Source organism: Anolis carolinensis, chromosome X (assembly GCF_035594765.1).
Source record: "Anolis carolinensis isolate JA03-04 chromosome X, rAnoCar3.1.pri, whole genome shotgun sequence".
NCBI classification, from domain to species: domain Eukaryota; kingdom Metazoa; phylum Chordata; class Lepidosauria; order Squamata; family Dactyloidae; genus Anolis; species Anolis carolinensis.
The window spans coordinates 9104757-9120085 of NC_085847.1; the positions used below are offsets into that span (position 1 = coordinate 9104757).

Genomic DNA, 15329 nt, shown 5'->3' on the forward strand with positions numbered 1-15329 from the left:
TTGAAATGCAAGTAATGGCTCCTGAAGTACTTGGAACAATTTGGTTTTCTCCAACCCCAGTGCTTTCCTCCACTAATGCATTGCTCTTGTTTCTCCTCCATCTGAAGGAAGAACAACAAATCTTCCAACCATACTTATTTGGGAATTAACAAAGTACCTCTGGCAGTTACACTGAATATTCAAACACCGAGGGACAGAACTATGGAGAAATACTTTCATATATGTTGTGTGAACAAGGCCACATGTCAGGAGTTGGCAGGCACATGTCTGCAAACCATAAATGGATCCTGGGTTGGAGGAGAGAGCTGTGTGTGTTCCTCAATGTGGCGCACAGTCGCACATTGTTCTGTTGTCACTGTGAAATCAAGATTCAACTAAAACTCCAGCTGGCTTCTGTATGTGAAAGGGAGGCGCTCTCTTGTCTCCAGATCTTGTATTGTCCCTGCCTGGTTCTTCAGATAAGAGTCTTACTCATCAGAGATGAGAGCCCTCCTTCTATGAAGAAGCCTTTGGTCAACAGTATTATCAAAAACTCATCAAGTGGACTACAATCTTCAAAAATGTACTATAAGCATGCACAGGCATATTTAATGGGGAAAAAATCCTTTGCCTAGCATCTCAAGGCTGATTGTTCTGCTAGGCTACATGAAAGTAGGGAAGAAATGCTCCAATTATTAAATCACGGAGGGTAATGAATGCTCCTGTAATTGAATTGATGATTCAATGCAAGAGCCCAATTTCACTGCAGTGGTATAAATGTTTAATATCTTCATGCCTTCATGCGTGACATGAAGAGATTAGAAACACCATCTCCATTTGTCACACAATGCTTCCCTGGGTTTGTCTCCAAACAATTATGGAGCATTGAGCTCATTCAAAAATTATTAGCAAAAAAACTAAACAAAAAGAAGCATAGTTTGGCAGTGGAAACCAAATGCCCAAATCCATTCTCGCCCACGGTTCCAAATCCCAAAGATTACTTGGATCCCGCAACTTGTCTTTCTCTACTTCTCCAGCTCCTTTCCTTATACTTTTGGACTGACAGACAGTTCAATCTATGTTGAAGGCTTTCATGGCCAGAATCACTGGGTTGCTGTGAGTTTTCCAGGCTGTATGGCCATGTTCCAGAAGCATTCTTTCCTGACGTTTCACCCACATCTATGGCAGACACCATTAACTGATGAAATGGAGGTAAACGGAGGTAGTTTGCACATCACATTGTTAAAATATGGAATGTGCTGCATGCTCTCTCCTGGCTAATACTCTGACACAGCACCCTTTAATTTTCCAAATGAGTCAATTAGTTTCTGAGCAAAGTACAAAGTGGTGGTTATTACCATGTTTCCATTAGAGCTACAAAAATCCCTAACTTGCAGATCCAGGAATACGTCCATTAACAAAGTCTCTTTTTACAATGTCTTTTTATGCCTGCCCAATCCTTCTTCCCACCTGGGCCTCCGAGACAGGATCTGTACTGCCATTTGATGCAATTTCAGAATGCAGATGAACTGCATTAACATGGATTATATGGCAGTGTAGACTCATCTAATCCAGGTCAATGCAGTTAGTCTGTGTTTGGAAACGGCATTATATGGTAGTGTAGATCCAGTCAGAGACTATGAAAGCAGAGATGGACATGTATGGCCACCAAAACAGAAATAATATGGGGGACGGTGAAAGCAAACGTCATCCCTGGATGTATGTCTTTTGGAAAAGGCTTTGAAGCAGTCTGAAGAAGATTCAAAATTGTTACAATTTTAATTCATGCCACATTCCTCTTTCAATCTGATATTTTTTTTAAAAAATCTTTGAACAAATTGTTTTTTTAAAAAACCCAGTCACATCGCAATGCTTGCAATTTCTCTGGGATCAATGTGGGAACACTGTAATGTTGCACTGGCATCCTGCCGTGGAGTTGAAAGGTAGCAGGCGCTTCAGAAGTTTGCAGTTGAATGTAAGTCAGAACGGTAGAGAGAATTGCAGTACTCAGATGAAGCAGAAAATAAAATGCCCTTTCAATATCTTCTGGGAGGGAATGTTTCGAATCACTCATTCAATGAATTCTGTTTCTGGCAGTCCTAAGGCAACCTGAAAGAATTCCGACCACTGCATCCAATAAAGGAACCGGTATGAAATCAGTCTGAAGCAGGGAAATGTCACAAGTTGCAGGCAATGTTCAGTTTGCGAGCATTTCCTCCCTATCCACACTCAGGAAATGCATGGCTGATGTACACACGGGAAGGAGCTCCTTTTCACGGCAGCCCATTCCAGATTCCTCAAGACGTGCCCTTTCCTTCCTTCCCCTGAAGAAGGATTACAGGAAGTGGTGTCCTGCTGCCAGAAGCCTGACCTCATTATGAACCAACAAACCATCCGATTAAAAACACTCTGCGATCCGGGTCGCATTCAAACCTGCAATATCAATGCTTTTCCCACTGTAGTAAGTACAGTAATGCAAGTCATATAGGGCTAGAAGCATGAAATCCTTAGTCTGAATCTTATCTATATCTATCTATACACATAATAAAAGTGAAAATATGTATGTGTGTGTGTGGCTGGGGTATCCACTTCCACAGGCAACTTTCACTTCCACAAACAGCTCTAGTTCCCACTACTCAGGAAACATCAATAGCCCTCCCTCCAATGACGTTGCAGGTTTCCTATTCCCTCCTATTTTGTTGCATGTATTTTCATAGTGTTTTATCTCTTGTTTTAATGATGTTATATCCCGCCTCGAGCCACAGTGGCATTATTTATTTATTTTATAGTTTTTCCAGGTTTTTAGCATTTTCTGCCAAAGAGTGTTGGGGCCTTATCAAACTACACATCCCACGAGATCCTGGCACTGAGCCATGGCAATTAAAGTGGTGTCAAACTGCATTCATGGAACAGTGTAGATTCATATCTGGTCTCCCACAGCCCCTAGTCCAACACTTAAACCATCATACCATGCTGGCATCATTACTTTAACAAAAAAAAGGCAGAGATCTGGTTAAAAATGAAGGGTCTGAAATGCATAAACCCAATGCCCACCCATTTGTCAAAATATATTTTTTTTTGCACTTATGAAAAACATACATAGTTGCTTTTGTTTGGTTTGGAGTCTGTTTGTTTTTTTGCATCAATTTGTATTTGCTAACAAAATCTCCTACTCTCTCATCCCAATTAAAAACACTCCAGTTTTACATGGTGAGAAACCAGAGCGGCAAATCTCTCCTGGATACCCAGAGAAGAAGTGGACATGCATACGCCATTTTTTGCATAAAGGTGGAAGTCAGAGATGCAAAAAGGAGGGAGGTAATGGAAGCACGGTCAAAACTTGGGAGGGAAAAAGAATCCAAATATAGAAACTGGAGATGCAAATGACTGCACCCGAAGCGAAGCAAGTCCAAAACCAAGCTGGGAATCTAGAGGGAAAGGAGGTGATTTAAGGCAAGAAGAACAGTACTGACATGCTACATACCAAGGAATGGGCAACAAGGCCCCTCTTTGTTGTCTTTTTATTTTTTAGTATTATTATTTTTATATATTACTAGCTTGGGTACCCGACATTGCCTGGGTTCTTTGAAATAGTCAATTTTTAATTGTACAAAATGCATATGGTTGTGGGTGAACTACGACTCACATCATGCCCAAGAAACTCCATCATTGACTCTTGGACATGTTCATGGCGCTCACTATAACCTACAGAGTCATTGGAGGGAGGGCCATTGGTGTCTTCTGAGAAGTGGGAGCTATAGCTCTTTGTGGAAGTGGGAGCTTGCCTGTGGAAGTGGACACCCCAGCCACACACATACATACACATTTTCACTTTTATTATGTGTATAGATTATTAGCCATTTTGGGCAGAAAGTGGGATATAAATTACATAAATTCATACTGGCGTTACAAAACGAGGACGACATGGATCGGTTGTTTTCCATTGCAGCCACATGATGCTAAGCATGTAGTATGAGACTGGGTTTTAGGCTCATCCTGAAAGTACTATGGATTGTTCATCCAAGTTTAAGCCCCTTCCATCAGAGGAAATGAGGGATCTGATTTCCTGCCCGTAATTTATAGCATGATATCAAATGTAATTAATTTGAAATCCAGGCCAGTCACTTAGCATTAGTAACCTAAGCATGTCGCCATGGATTCTTAAGATGTCAAATCCTCAAGCTTTGGGTGATCAGCAAACTGGCAGCTATGGGTATGTGCATGCTTCTTGTGAGCTGGGTGATGCTGAAAAACCCCCTCTCTTATCCATAGGAGAGATAGGAAAAAATCCAGTGTTCCTCTTGGAAAAAGGACATTTCTACCAGTTTTCAAACCATGTCCCCAAATCCCAAACTGTCCAGATACGTCAAATCTCACATTAGTGCCACACTGAATACCAGTATAAGGACATTCTCTTTACAATACTCTTTTGGTTGGCAAAAATAATGTAATCACAGGCTGCTTAGATACATTCGAGCAAATACATTATGATAGGCAGGCGAAGTGTGATCCTCCATGTGCTTTTCAAATCTCTACTCAGAGGGATTCCTGGTCTCCAGACCTTTGATCATCTACGCCATTAATAAAGATGTTAAACAGCCCTGAAAGGCCCAGAACAGAACCCTCTTAATGACACGCCACTAGTCACTTCTTTCCAGGATGAAGAGGAGGAACCACTGCACAGAAGCACTATTTGGGTTCGGTCGCTCAAACAATTACAAATCCAGCTAACAGTAGTATTGCCTAGCCCATATTTTAATAGTTCGCTTGCAAGAAAGTATACGTGTGCTTGTTTATAAAGCTATTGCCCTCCCAACACTGTTATACGCCTGCAAGACGTGGACTATCTAAAGCGCCACACTCAATTTCTGGAACAATTCAATCAGCGTTGCCTCCCAAAAATCCTGCAAATCTCTTGGGAAGACAGGGGGACAAATGTCAGCATGCTGGAAAAAGCAAAGACCACCAGCACTGAAGCGATGCTCCTACACCATCAACTCCACTGAACTGGCCACATTGCCCGAATGCCCAATCACAGTCTCCCAAAGCAGTTACTATACTCCCAACTCAAGAACGGAAAATGTAATGTTGGTGGATAGGAAAAGAGATTCAAAGATGGGCTTAAAGCTAACCTTAAAAACTGTGGCATAGACATAGAACTGGGAAGCTCTGGCCCTTGAGTGCTCTAACTGGAGGTCAGCTGTGACCAGCAGTGCTGTGGAATTTGAAGGGGCACAAATGGAGGGAAAAAGGGAAAAATGTGCCAAGAGGAAGGCACATCAAGGCAACCTTGACAGGGACTGCCTCCCACTTGGAAGTGTCCTCACTATGGAAGAACAAGCAGGTCAAGAATTGGACTCTACAATCACCTACGTATCCGCCACCAAGACGCTACACGCAAAAGGCGATCAGACTCAGACAACGAGGGATCACCTAAGTAAGTAAATTAAGTATAAAGTGTAAAAAGATCAGGAACTATTGGAAAATCAGTACGTAAAAGTGAAAGAGAAGGAAAGAAAGAGGTCATTCCAAACCAGAGGGATTGCATTGAGGTAGAAAAGCATTGTACAGTTTGGAGAGCACGATGAATCTGTTTTGGTCCAGATCTTGCCGCTAGAGGTGGAGTTTGCAGTAGGTCAAGTAGAGGCACAGTGAAATCCATCTGAAGGTGATAGGTGCAAATCTTTTCTTAAAGACAACACTTCCTTCCCTTCAAACAATTCAGCTTCTGAAATGGGAGGCAACAAGGCAGGCTAGCTTCCCCTTTCAGTGACACACAAGAACCCTCCTTGGGCTTGCTTGTAAGCTGTCGACGTAGGTATCCCTCTCCCTCCGCCTGACATCTGGTCCACACAGCTGTCTAGCTCTGCTGCCTTTCTTTTACGCAGGGTGATGACGCTCAGAGAATGGCATGGCACTGGCAATGAGAGACCCCTAGAGAGAAACACAGCAGCCCATCCGCATTTACAGAGATGCCATAAAAGCATTAGAAGATAGGCAGGGGGTGTCATGTGCTCATGGGAGGTTTCTGCCTCAATTTCCTTTTTTCTAAAATCTCTTTCCTTTTTTCTCCCTATCCCCCAAGGCATTCATCTTTCCATTTCAGACCAAGCCTATAAATTATGACACTTTTACATACTCATTGGCTTCCCTCGGTTCCTCTAGCAAGAGAAACACCACCAAGATAGTACTCTACATGTGAATCCTGTATAGGCTAAGAGATAAATGCTACTCTGTCCTCCAGGAAGAATGGCTGTAGGAAATATAAATACCTGGGAGCCACTTGGGGAGAGAGATCTATCAGCATGATATACTGCTTTGAGCACTGGACTACAACCCAAACACTACTGCATAACACAATTTTGTCTCTCCGAAGTGTTTGGGTTGCAAATGGATGAGTTCTAGAATTCAGAGTCGTCACAGCTACGTGCAAGAAAAACCGAGAAAAATAAATACACGAAAAAAGGGCCATGGGAAGACAAATATGACTCAGAAAGTCACCCATCTAGCATTCATTTGCACTGTGACTTAATTGCATGTCATAAAATTGAAGAATCTCTAGAGCCGCCGCCGCCGCCCGAAATGCTTCTTAGTAGAATAGCTTAGAAATGTCACACATTAAAAAGAGTGCCATGAGATGCATTTACTTTGATTTCTGCAGATGATTGCGGATAGGATTTTCCTCCTTTCAATTAGCAGTGATAAAGACGTACATTGAGGGAGGGGGGCAAAAAATAGAGCTTGATAGTCACTCTTACGTATTTCTGCTCTAGTTTTGAGCTTTTAAGGTTGGGGATGCTCCACCATACAGCTGCAGCCCCACATTCATTGCTGGGATCCTCCAATGGAAATTCCAAAGTTTGACAAGTTACCTTTCCAAAGTTATTGGTTCCCATGAATCTTGACAATGTCAAAGGAGTAACCCATTGCCATTTCTGATTGCAAGGTTGTTAGATGACTTGTAATTTAATTTGACTACTTTCTGTGATTTTGAAGAAGTCCTAGAATTGGTAAGAACATGGCACAACACTACTGCCTCAAAAATAGGCATGGGCAAACTTTGGCCCTCCAGATATTTTGGACTTCAGCTCCCATCATTCCTCATAGCCTCAGGCTCCTTCCTTTTCCCCCTCAGCCGCTTAAGCTGAAGCCCAAAATATCTGGAGGGCCAAAGTTTGCCCATGCCAGCTCTAAAATATCCTTTTCCCCCCACATGGCCTTTCAATAAATTTTAAAAGATCTTCATATTTAGTTACTGGCATTTTTGTATGTTTCTAATGCACAACTGCTTTTAACATTTTGCAATGTGCTTGAAGTTCCATTACTGGGAAGAAGGTGAGATGTAATATTACAATAATAATAATAATAATGCATGAAGAATGAATTAAACCAGTGTTTTATCCGCTCAACCACTGTCACCTCCTTGAGAGGATACCTTCAAAGAGCTCGGAAACTACAAATTGGTACATTACACCCAAGGTCTTCCTGACCGATATTTCTGTATCTGGAGATTGTAGAGAGCCTTATCTCTGGTGTGCTCATAATGATCCATGCCTTTTCAGACTCCGGAGAATGAATTCATTTCATCATGTTCCACAACGGCAGAAAAATTGAAAACAGCCACAATTATTTCTTCCTCTTCTTGCCGCCGTGAAGCCATTCAAAGCAATTGTGTTAGTTCTTCCTGACCTGAAACTGGTGATGTCACAGCCGTGTTCTCCAATGACCACAGACAGGCATCACAAAGGCACCTGCACCTGTCAACGCATTACAGCAAACTCACAATAGTCTGCGGATTATCTTCCCTTGAAAAGCATGGTGGGTCAGGATGGCCTATAGTGTCTTGCTTGACCTGATGAGTAAGAACTAGTACAATGTATGAACCAGATGGATTCTCTTCAAAGGACTCATTTGAGTCCCAATTTGTAAATTCAAGATTGATGGCCAAGGAGATCGGAACACCAAGAGATTAAGGCAGCACTTCTGTCAAAGTTGCAAATCAAATGAAGGCATGCAAATATAAAAAAGCAACCAACACAGATGAACAAATGGATTTCATAGACTCATAGAGTTGGAAGAGACTATATGGGCCATCCAGTCCAACCCTCTTCTGCTATGCAGGAAAAGTACAATCAAATATCTCCCGAGAGATGGCTATCAAGCCTCTGTTTAAAAACCTCCAATGAAGAAGCTTCCACCAGATTCTGAGACAGAGAGTTCCTCTACTGAACAGCTCTTCTTATGGTCAGGATGTTCTTCCCAATATTCAAGTCCACGCAGCCTTAAGGTGGGACAAAGCAGGAGAAAGACGGGCACGGCTAGCCATCCCACAAGATGGGGAAAGACGGGAGGAAACGGGGCAAGACGGTTCCTCCCACTTTCCCCTGCTCCATCTGATGAAGTCCTTAAGACTCTTTCCCATCAACGCTCTCCAGCCTCTAGGACACAGTGGGCAATGGTGGTGGGACCCAATTTCTGCCCCTGCAGTAGGCTACATCCCTACTTTATCAACTGAAAATCAGCCACAAATTCAACCAGGAGTCACTTACAGGTTAGATTCTCTTGATGTGAGATTTCTGCCTCACTGACCCTCCAATCACAATGACCTCCAGGTTTCTTTCCTGCGAGTTTTAATCGCTCCTCTTCTTTCAGCCATACACACTAGAAGTGTGGCTCCATATTGTTTGTCCTTTTCTCTCACATGGGTACATTACTGATGCTGCATGGCTTGAATCTTGTTGAAAGCACCAACTATATGTTGATGCTTACGCAAATCCCATTGATTCACTTATTTAAATCCCATTAGGTCTGCTCCAGTTGGGCCCAACAATAGGATTCGTGCCCATGACCGATGCTCCTCTCCAGCCTGCAGCAGTTAGAATGTTGATGAACATTTCATGACCTCACACCCATTTAGCAAATTGACAGTGCAGAATATGTTTTATAGAGAAGCACAGACATAGACAACTATATGTGTGTGTGTATTCTCCACCATAAACTTCGCTGGACCAAATGTTCTGTTTTCCGAATACCCGATCACCATCTCCCAAAGCAGTTATTTTACTCTCAGCACAAGAATGGAAAATGGAATGTTTAAAGCCAGGCTTAAAGCTAACCTTTACAAATGTGGAATAAACACCAAGAAAGAACTGGGGAGTCCTGGCCCTCAAGCATCTAACTGGAGGTCAGCTGCTACCAACAGAGCTATGGACTTTGAGGAGGTACAAATGGAGGGCGAAAGACAGAAACGTGCTAAGAGGAAGAAGGCGCGTCAAGCCAACCCTTGCCAGGACCACCTTCAATCTGGAAATTGATATCCTTACCGCAAAATATCATGCGGGTCCAAAATAGGTCTCTACAGTCACTGCCAGACCCACCACCAAGACTACCTTTGGAAGACAATAAGACATGACCATGAGTGATCGCCCAGGACAAGATATATAAATATACAGAGACATATTGGGACCATGTTTCTTGTGTTTACGTGTTCATTACAGAAATACTACAATGTATTTACATATCTTATTGTACATCACTATCAGGATATGAAGCCTGCAGCTGTTAAACACTGTCACCTTTTGGTCTGCAGATGTCCTATTTCTGACTGTGACAAGTAGAGGTGTATGTGTAGAGGTGAGCAAAAAGAAGCATCAAACTTACATTCTTCTGCAATTGCCTTAAGACAAATTGGGGGGGGGGGGAATTACATTGACAGTAACTATAAAATATCAAATGGCTATACAAAAATGTGTTGTGAACCAGAAGCATGTGAAAATACGACATACAATACTATGCCGTTAAACTGAAATGCAACCAAACTGGGGCCCTTCAGTCACCTTCAAAAGAAACAACAACAACAAAAACAGGCCAAGACCTATTTTAGGTCTGACTTCTTCAGTTCAAGAGCTGACCTAGTTTCGCCTCCTACCAATTAAAAGCTGAGATTTTCAAAAGAACCTAAGGGGATTAGGTGTCACGGGGATGGCGGGCAGGCGGAGGGAGAAGGCCTGCATTTCAGCAGGATTTGGAAACCTTTTTAGCATCTTTTGAAAACCTCAGCCTATACCAGGCTACTTTGGGAGGGATTATTCTTTATCTTAAAAAAAATAGAAAAACACATCTATAATGACTATCCAGAACACACTACTTTCAATAAACAGACCAGGAGAACTTATTTCTGTTTTACTTCTAACTGAAAAGGCTGCAATGAAAAAAAATATAAATGAAATTCCTGTTATTTACTGTCACCACAAGCTTCGCCTGACGAAAAGTCGAAAGGTTTCAAAAGAGGACCCCGCTCAGGTTGTATATGAGGTCCAGCCACTCCACCTCCTTTCCCCATTGAGGCTTGTCCTTCTCCCACTTTCTCCTGCTTGAGTCGGGCAGCACCCAACTCCTCAAGATGCATTCTGGACTCCATTTTCATGTGCTGCGGAGTCCCACCAGAAGGGCACTTCCATCATGTGATGGCCTCTGTGGGGCTCTGTTTCCAAAGTGCATGGAAACAGGGGTCCAGACTGCGTAGGTTGAGGTCCTAAGAGCCATCAAACTGGTTACAGCCTTGTTGCAAGAGCCAAGGCAGCCTCCCAAGACATTCCCAGTGAACAGTGAGGACTTGAAGTTAAAGAGTTTACATTGGCATGGGAACCAAAGGCTATGACTAGTGGCAAGGTGGGCATGAAAAGGGCAATGTTTACAGGTGACTATCACTCCCACCATCTTCATAGGCTTCCACTCGTGACTGTGTATAATTGCCTTCCAAGTGTAGGGTCCTGGTTGTGGGTCTGTAGGTAACTGTAGAGACCTATTCTTGATCTGCATTGTCTTTCACAGTGAGGACACCAATTTCCAGGTGGAAGCCAGTCCCAACCAGGGTTGGCTTGACATGCTTCTTCCAGCACACTGATATTTGTCCGCCTGTCTTCCCAAGAGATTTGAAGGATTTTCTGGAGGCAACGCTGATGGAATCCTTCCAGAAGTTGAGTGTGACATCTGTAGATGGTCCACTTTTCACAGGCGTATAGCAGGGTTTGGAGGACAATAGCTTTATAAATAATAACTTTATATAGGGATACCAAGGCAGGTGGCTATAATTATGACGCAAATAATGCATGCAAGCAAAGTATCAAGTCTGGTGGTCACACAGGTAACTTTCATGATTTTAATTGGGATAATGGAAACACCTTGTTGCCATGGCAATAGCTGCTATAAAAATTAAAATCTCCATGTATGCGGTAATGAATTTGGCCCCACGTCCCGCACTGGCACCAGTGCCTCCGGTAGGCATCCAGGACATCCAAGCCAATGCTTCAAACTTGAAAGCCCAAGACTCTCGTGTTGGGAGAGGAGATGAGGAAAGGAAGGGGAGGCGGCCCTGCTCCAGTCCACATCTGCCAGGATCACTGTTCTCCACCCATCCCGCAAAAATCGGTTTCCATAGTAACCCAAACAGAGAAGCATCAAGCGTAAAAATAGCCCCAACTGTGCTGAAAATAACCAGCATGTGTCATAAGCAAAAGATATACTTCTAGCTGCGGGGGATATTTTTACTATCCCCTTGTATTGCAAAGGCCCAACCAGATATTTGTGATCACAGCAATGCAGCTGTTAAACTTGTGCCAGACTCTAAGAGGGAATAAAAACTATCTGACGCTGCACAGTGCTGTCCCACTCTGTGCAAAGGCTGCCCTTACAAGACCTAAGATGTTGGCTCCTAGGCACAATACCGGTTTCCAGACTCAACAGACCAACTCCTCAGGCAAAAGAGAACCACTGAGTCCTGCTTTGCATAATGTTTACACTTCTAATTGATCCAATGAAAGCTAGAAGTATCCACATCTTTCGGGAAAGAAGGCTTGGCCACAATCCCTCCATTTGATTGCTCTCCTACATCACCTTTGTGTCTGGTGTTAAATCAGTTTACACCAACTTTGTCCCCAGAGAACCTTTGAAACTGAGTTCTGTGAAAGGACCAAGCATCTCCAACTAAGAAATGTTAGCATCTTCTGCTCCCAATGTGCGTTGAGAAAAAGCCATAACACTTAAACCGATACAAATCTATTTTTCTCCAGTGGATGTATTAATAATTGAAACCTGAAATACAGTTAAGTTATGATAAAATGAGAAGTCATCCATTCTTTTCAGAGTATTCTTTTTTCATATCCATCTGAAGAATAACATTTCTCAATACTATGCTCTTTTGTAAATGTTCATTTCCCAGGGTGGGAAGCAATACGGTTCACGAACCCTTGAAGTATGAGAACGCAAAGTGGCTAAATCTACTTAAATTCAAACAAAGTGCCTTCCTTATTGTGCTGGTTAGCAAATCGAAGAGTGTTTTGACAAAGGTCACAGGCAGATTGCTGCTTGCAGAGAATGGAAATTAATCAACGCTTCCTGAATGAATAAACCAATGTTCTCTATATAACCAATTATGCCGTACGGTATCTGAACGAATAGCAGATTTACAAAAGCTTCTAGCACAGTAAGTCATTAGGCTCTTTGCTGTCTTGCTGGCCCTCTCTTATGTGTTTCTCTCCTTCTCAATTTCGTATACCAAGACGACACACAAGAGGGGAAAGGAGCAGACACCGGCAAGGCTACTATCCATCAGTTTTCCTCTGGAATTCCTTGGAAAAGTGCTCCCCTGCATCTCATCATTTGACTTCCTGATTGTCAAATGAGGGAATGGATCAAAACCTTATGATATCCTGTGTGCTGGGTGGCTAGGTGGGAGCTAAATGCAGAGAATGGAGTCTGCATTTAGTAGTTGGCCCATTTGCGCCCCCCCCCCCCCCCACCAGCCAATGTCTAAGTAGTTTAAACACCGCTTGGAAATGAATCCTCTCTGAGTCACCCCAATGGGTTACCCTGCGACGGTACTGCTTCCCCATCTTTCTGATGCAATTGAGGGAGAAGAGGGTTCAGAAGGAGCTGCCGTTTCCTTCCTAACTTTTCCCTGCATGCAGCTCTCAGGAGGAAATGAGGAGACATCCTGCCCTTCTACTCACAATGGAGGATTTACTACACAGTAGTAAATACAATGTCAGGCAGTACATGGAGAAGTGCCTGCAAGAATCTCTGCTTATTCACTCACAGAACTGACAACTTGTGCTGAAGAAGGACATTCCAGAAGGTAATGCAAACTGGGAAAGGAAACAAGTTTAAGGATCTTGAAACAAACTCCATCTTTTCCCCCTCCATCTTCCATTAAAACTTAGCCTCAGTATTTGCAACAGTATTGACTGATATTCTCTTTTTAACTTTGCTTCTTTCTACATTTCTTTTTCATTTACCTACCATGGATATTTGGACTGCAATCTCCTTGGGACAGGATCTGGTCTTGTTTTACTTCCTGTATTTATATTGTTCTAGCAGCAAGATCATAACAATGCAACTTTTTATCATAATGATATTCAGTAACGAAGAAAAATCTAGGTTACTCACCTGGCGCCCCAAGCATGTTTTCGCCTTAGACTAAGAATTAAAGTCTCTATCCAGGGAAATCCAAGGGTATGCCTCCAACCATATAGCTATCCACCTAAGGTCTGGAAAACTACTTGCAGGTTCCTGCAGCAACATTAAAAAATCAAATCCAAGTCATGCACGACAGCCTTTGAAACAGCATCTCTGTCACTCTCAGAGTTCGAGGAAAGGCTATTTTCTGCTGAACAGTAGTAGCCAAAATAAAAGACAAGGCAGGGAAGGAAAGCCACCCCATTCCTGCGTTTCACAGACATGCAGAGCACACGACTGCCAGTCTTTCCACAAGGCTGCACGCTCCCAGTAATAACCTCCTTCTACAACAGATCGCAATCGGCGGTGCTTTAAACCTCCCCAGGCCTGGAAAAGTCCTGACCCTCCAGGAACTGGATGGTGAAGGAACGAGACTGTCTTTTCCCCCCCGTTCGTTCATTGTAAGAAGAAATCTCCTTCCTGTGGTGGTAACGCACAAAAAGCAGGGCTGGAAACACTTCTGGCAGATTATTTCCAAACCATTCATCTAGTTCTAGTAGTTGGTCGCTGATCCTAAAAGTTAATTGGAAGTTGGCTTTTTAAAGCTTTTCTTATATATGCAGGATTGTTTAAAAAATTCTGCTAGCGCTCTCTCTTTGTGTGTGTATGTGTGTAGATTCATTCAATTAAAGGGACATAGCTGGAGACCTCATCTTTTCCTGCTTTTTCAATGTTTTTAGTAGAACTATTTCAGAATGAAAAAAATATATAATGGACTGACACACTCTAGGCAATAGGTCTCTCTCTTTCTCCCCCTCTCTCTCACACAAGTACGTATAATGGGAAATCAAGCCAGGAAGGAAATGGGGCACATTTTTCTACTCGACAAGTGGCCCAAGGAAAATCACAGAAGTAGAAGCAGAGTATGAATCTCAAATTAAACTTTTCTAAAACTCATTTAGCCAGATTCTCTAACAAAGAGGGGGGGGGGAGGAAAAGAGAACCCTCACCATATTAAACCTGCTGTTTCTAAAACAGTAGAAAATAGTTGAATCAATGGATTTTGGGAATGGAAGGCAACCACGTCTATATGACTATGTTTGCCTCCTAAGCTCTAAATTCTTTACAGCCACATGGCACTTCACACTCTGCTTGCTATAAGTATCATGTGTTTTTGCGTATTTTGGATGCTCTGCTGTTTTTGGGTCGTTTTCCCTAACACAGAAAATCCTAACAGGGAGTTCAAGAGTTACAAGTGGATTAATATTACTCAATCCTTCTACGCATTCATGTACACCCCAAAACAAATACTTAAATATGGCCTGAGATCCAACACTGGCATGACATAGGGCGAATCTTTGACTGTGGAGTCATGTGTTGATTGTGCTGTGTAAGGAAGCCTTGAATGGCAAATCTGTACAAATATACCCACACCCAAACATGCAACCAAATATACAATGGCACATGCATGGACATGCTCAGCTCTGCATCTGCAACCTTGAAATGAATACAGATGCTCCACACTAAAGACAGGGGCCAACTGCTTCTATATGGAGACTTACCCACAGGTAAGACACCAACGGGATTCCAGCTATCAATTTAAAAGCCTACAAAATTACCGTAGTATAGGAAAAAATATGCGCAATGCTTGTTCGTAAAGAAAATGGTTTGAGCTAATCTATAACTTTTGGAACATTGTATGTATTTTAAGAAACCCATCACCAGATACACAGACATTTTCATGCAGTTGAAAGGAGAAGGAAAAAGTTCACAAACCAATGTGCAAATGGGACAGAACAGATTAAACTTCACACAAAATAAAAAATGAATGACGCAGAGTTTGGTTCCCCCATGCCCGACAAGGAGCAAGTTTGAACAAGTTATTTATATCTGGT

At 42.6% G+C, this 15329-nt stretch overlaps 1 protein-coding gene and 1 long non-coding RNA gene across 8 annotated transcripts in view; one reads left to right on the top strand and one right to left on the bottom strand.

Annotated features, from left to right (window-relative positions):
• pitpnm2 (phosphatidylinositol transfer protein membrane associated 2) overlaps nucleotides 1-15329 on the bottom strand; it is a 104623-nt gene that overhangs the window by 57475 nt on the left and 31819 nt on the right. Inside the window, exon 3 of one of the 7 annotated variants that reach the window (XM_062958619.1) lies at nucleotides 13426-13548. The exons of the other annotated variants lie outside the window; for them this stretch is intronic. The gene's annotated coding sequence lies outside the window, so the exon portion shown is untranslated. The remainder of the gene's footprint in view (nucleotides 1-13425; nucleotides 13549-15329) is intronic. 7 annotated transcript variants of the gene reach the window in all.
• Nucleotides 7774-9449, top strand: LOC134292909 (uncharacterized). Its single transcript, XR_010000018.1, has 2 exons — nucleotides 7774-8530; nucleotides 8786-9449. It is a non-coding gene; the product is annotated as an uncharacterized LOC134292909 (long non-coding RNA).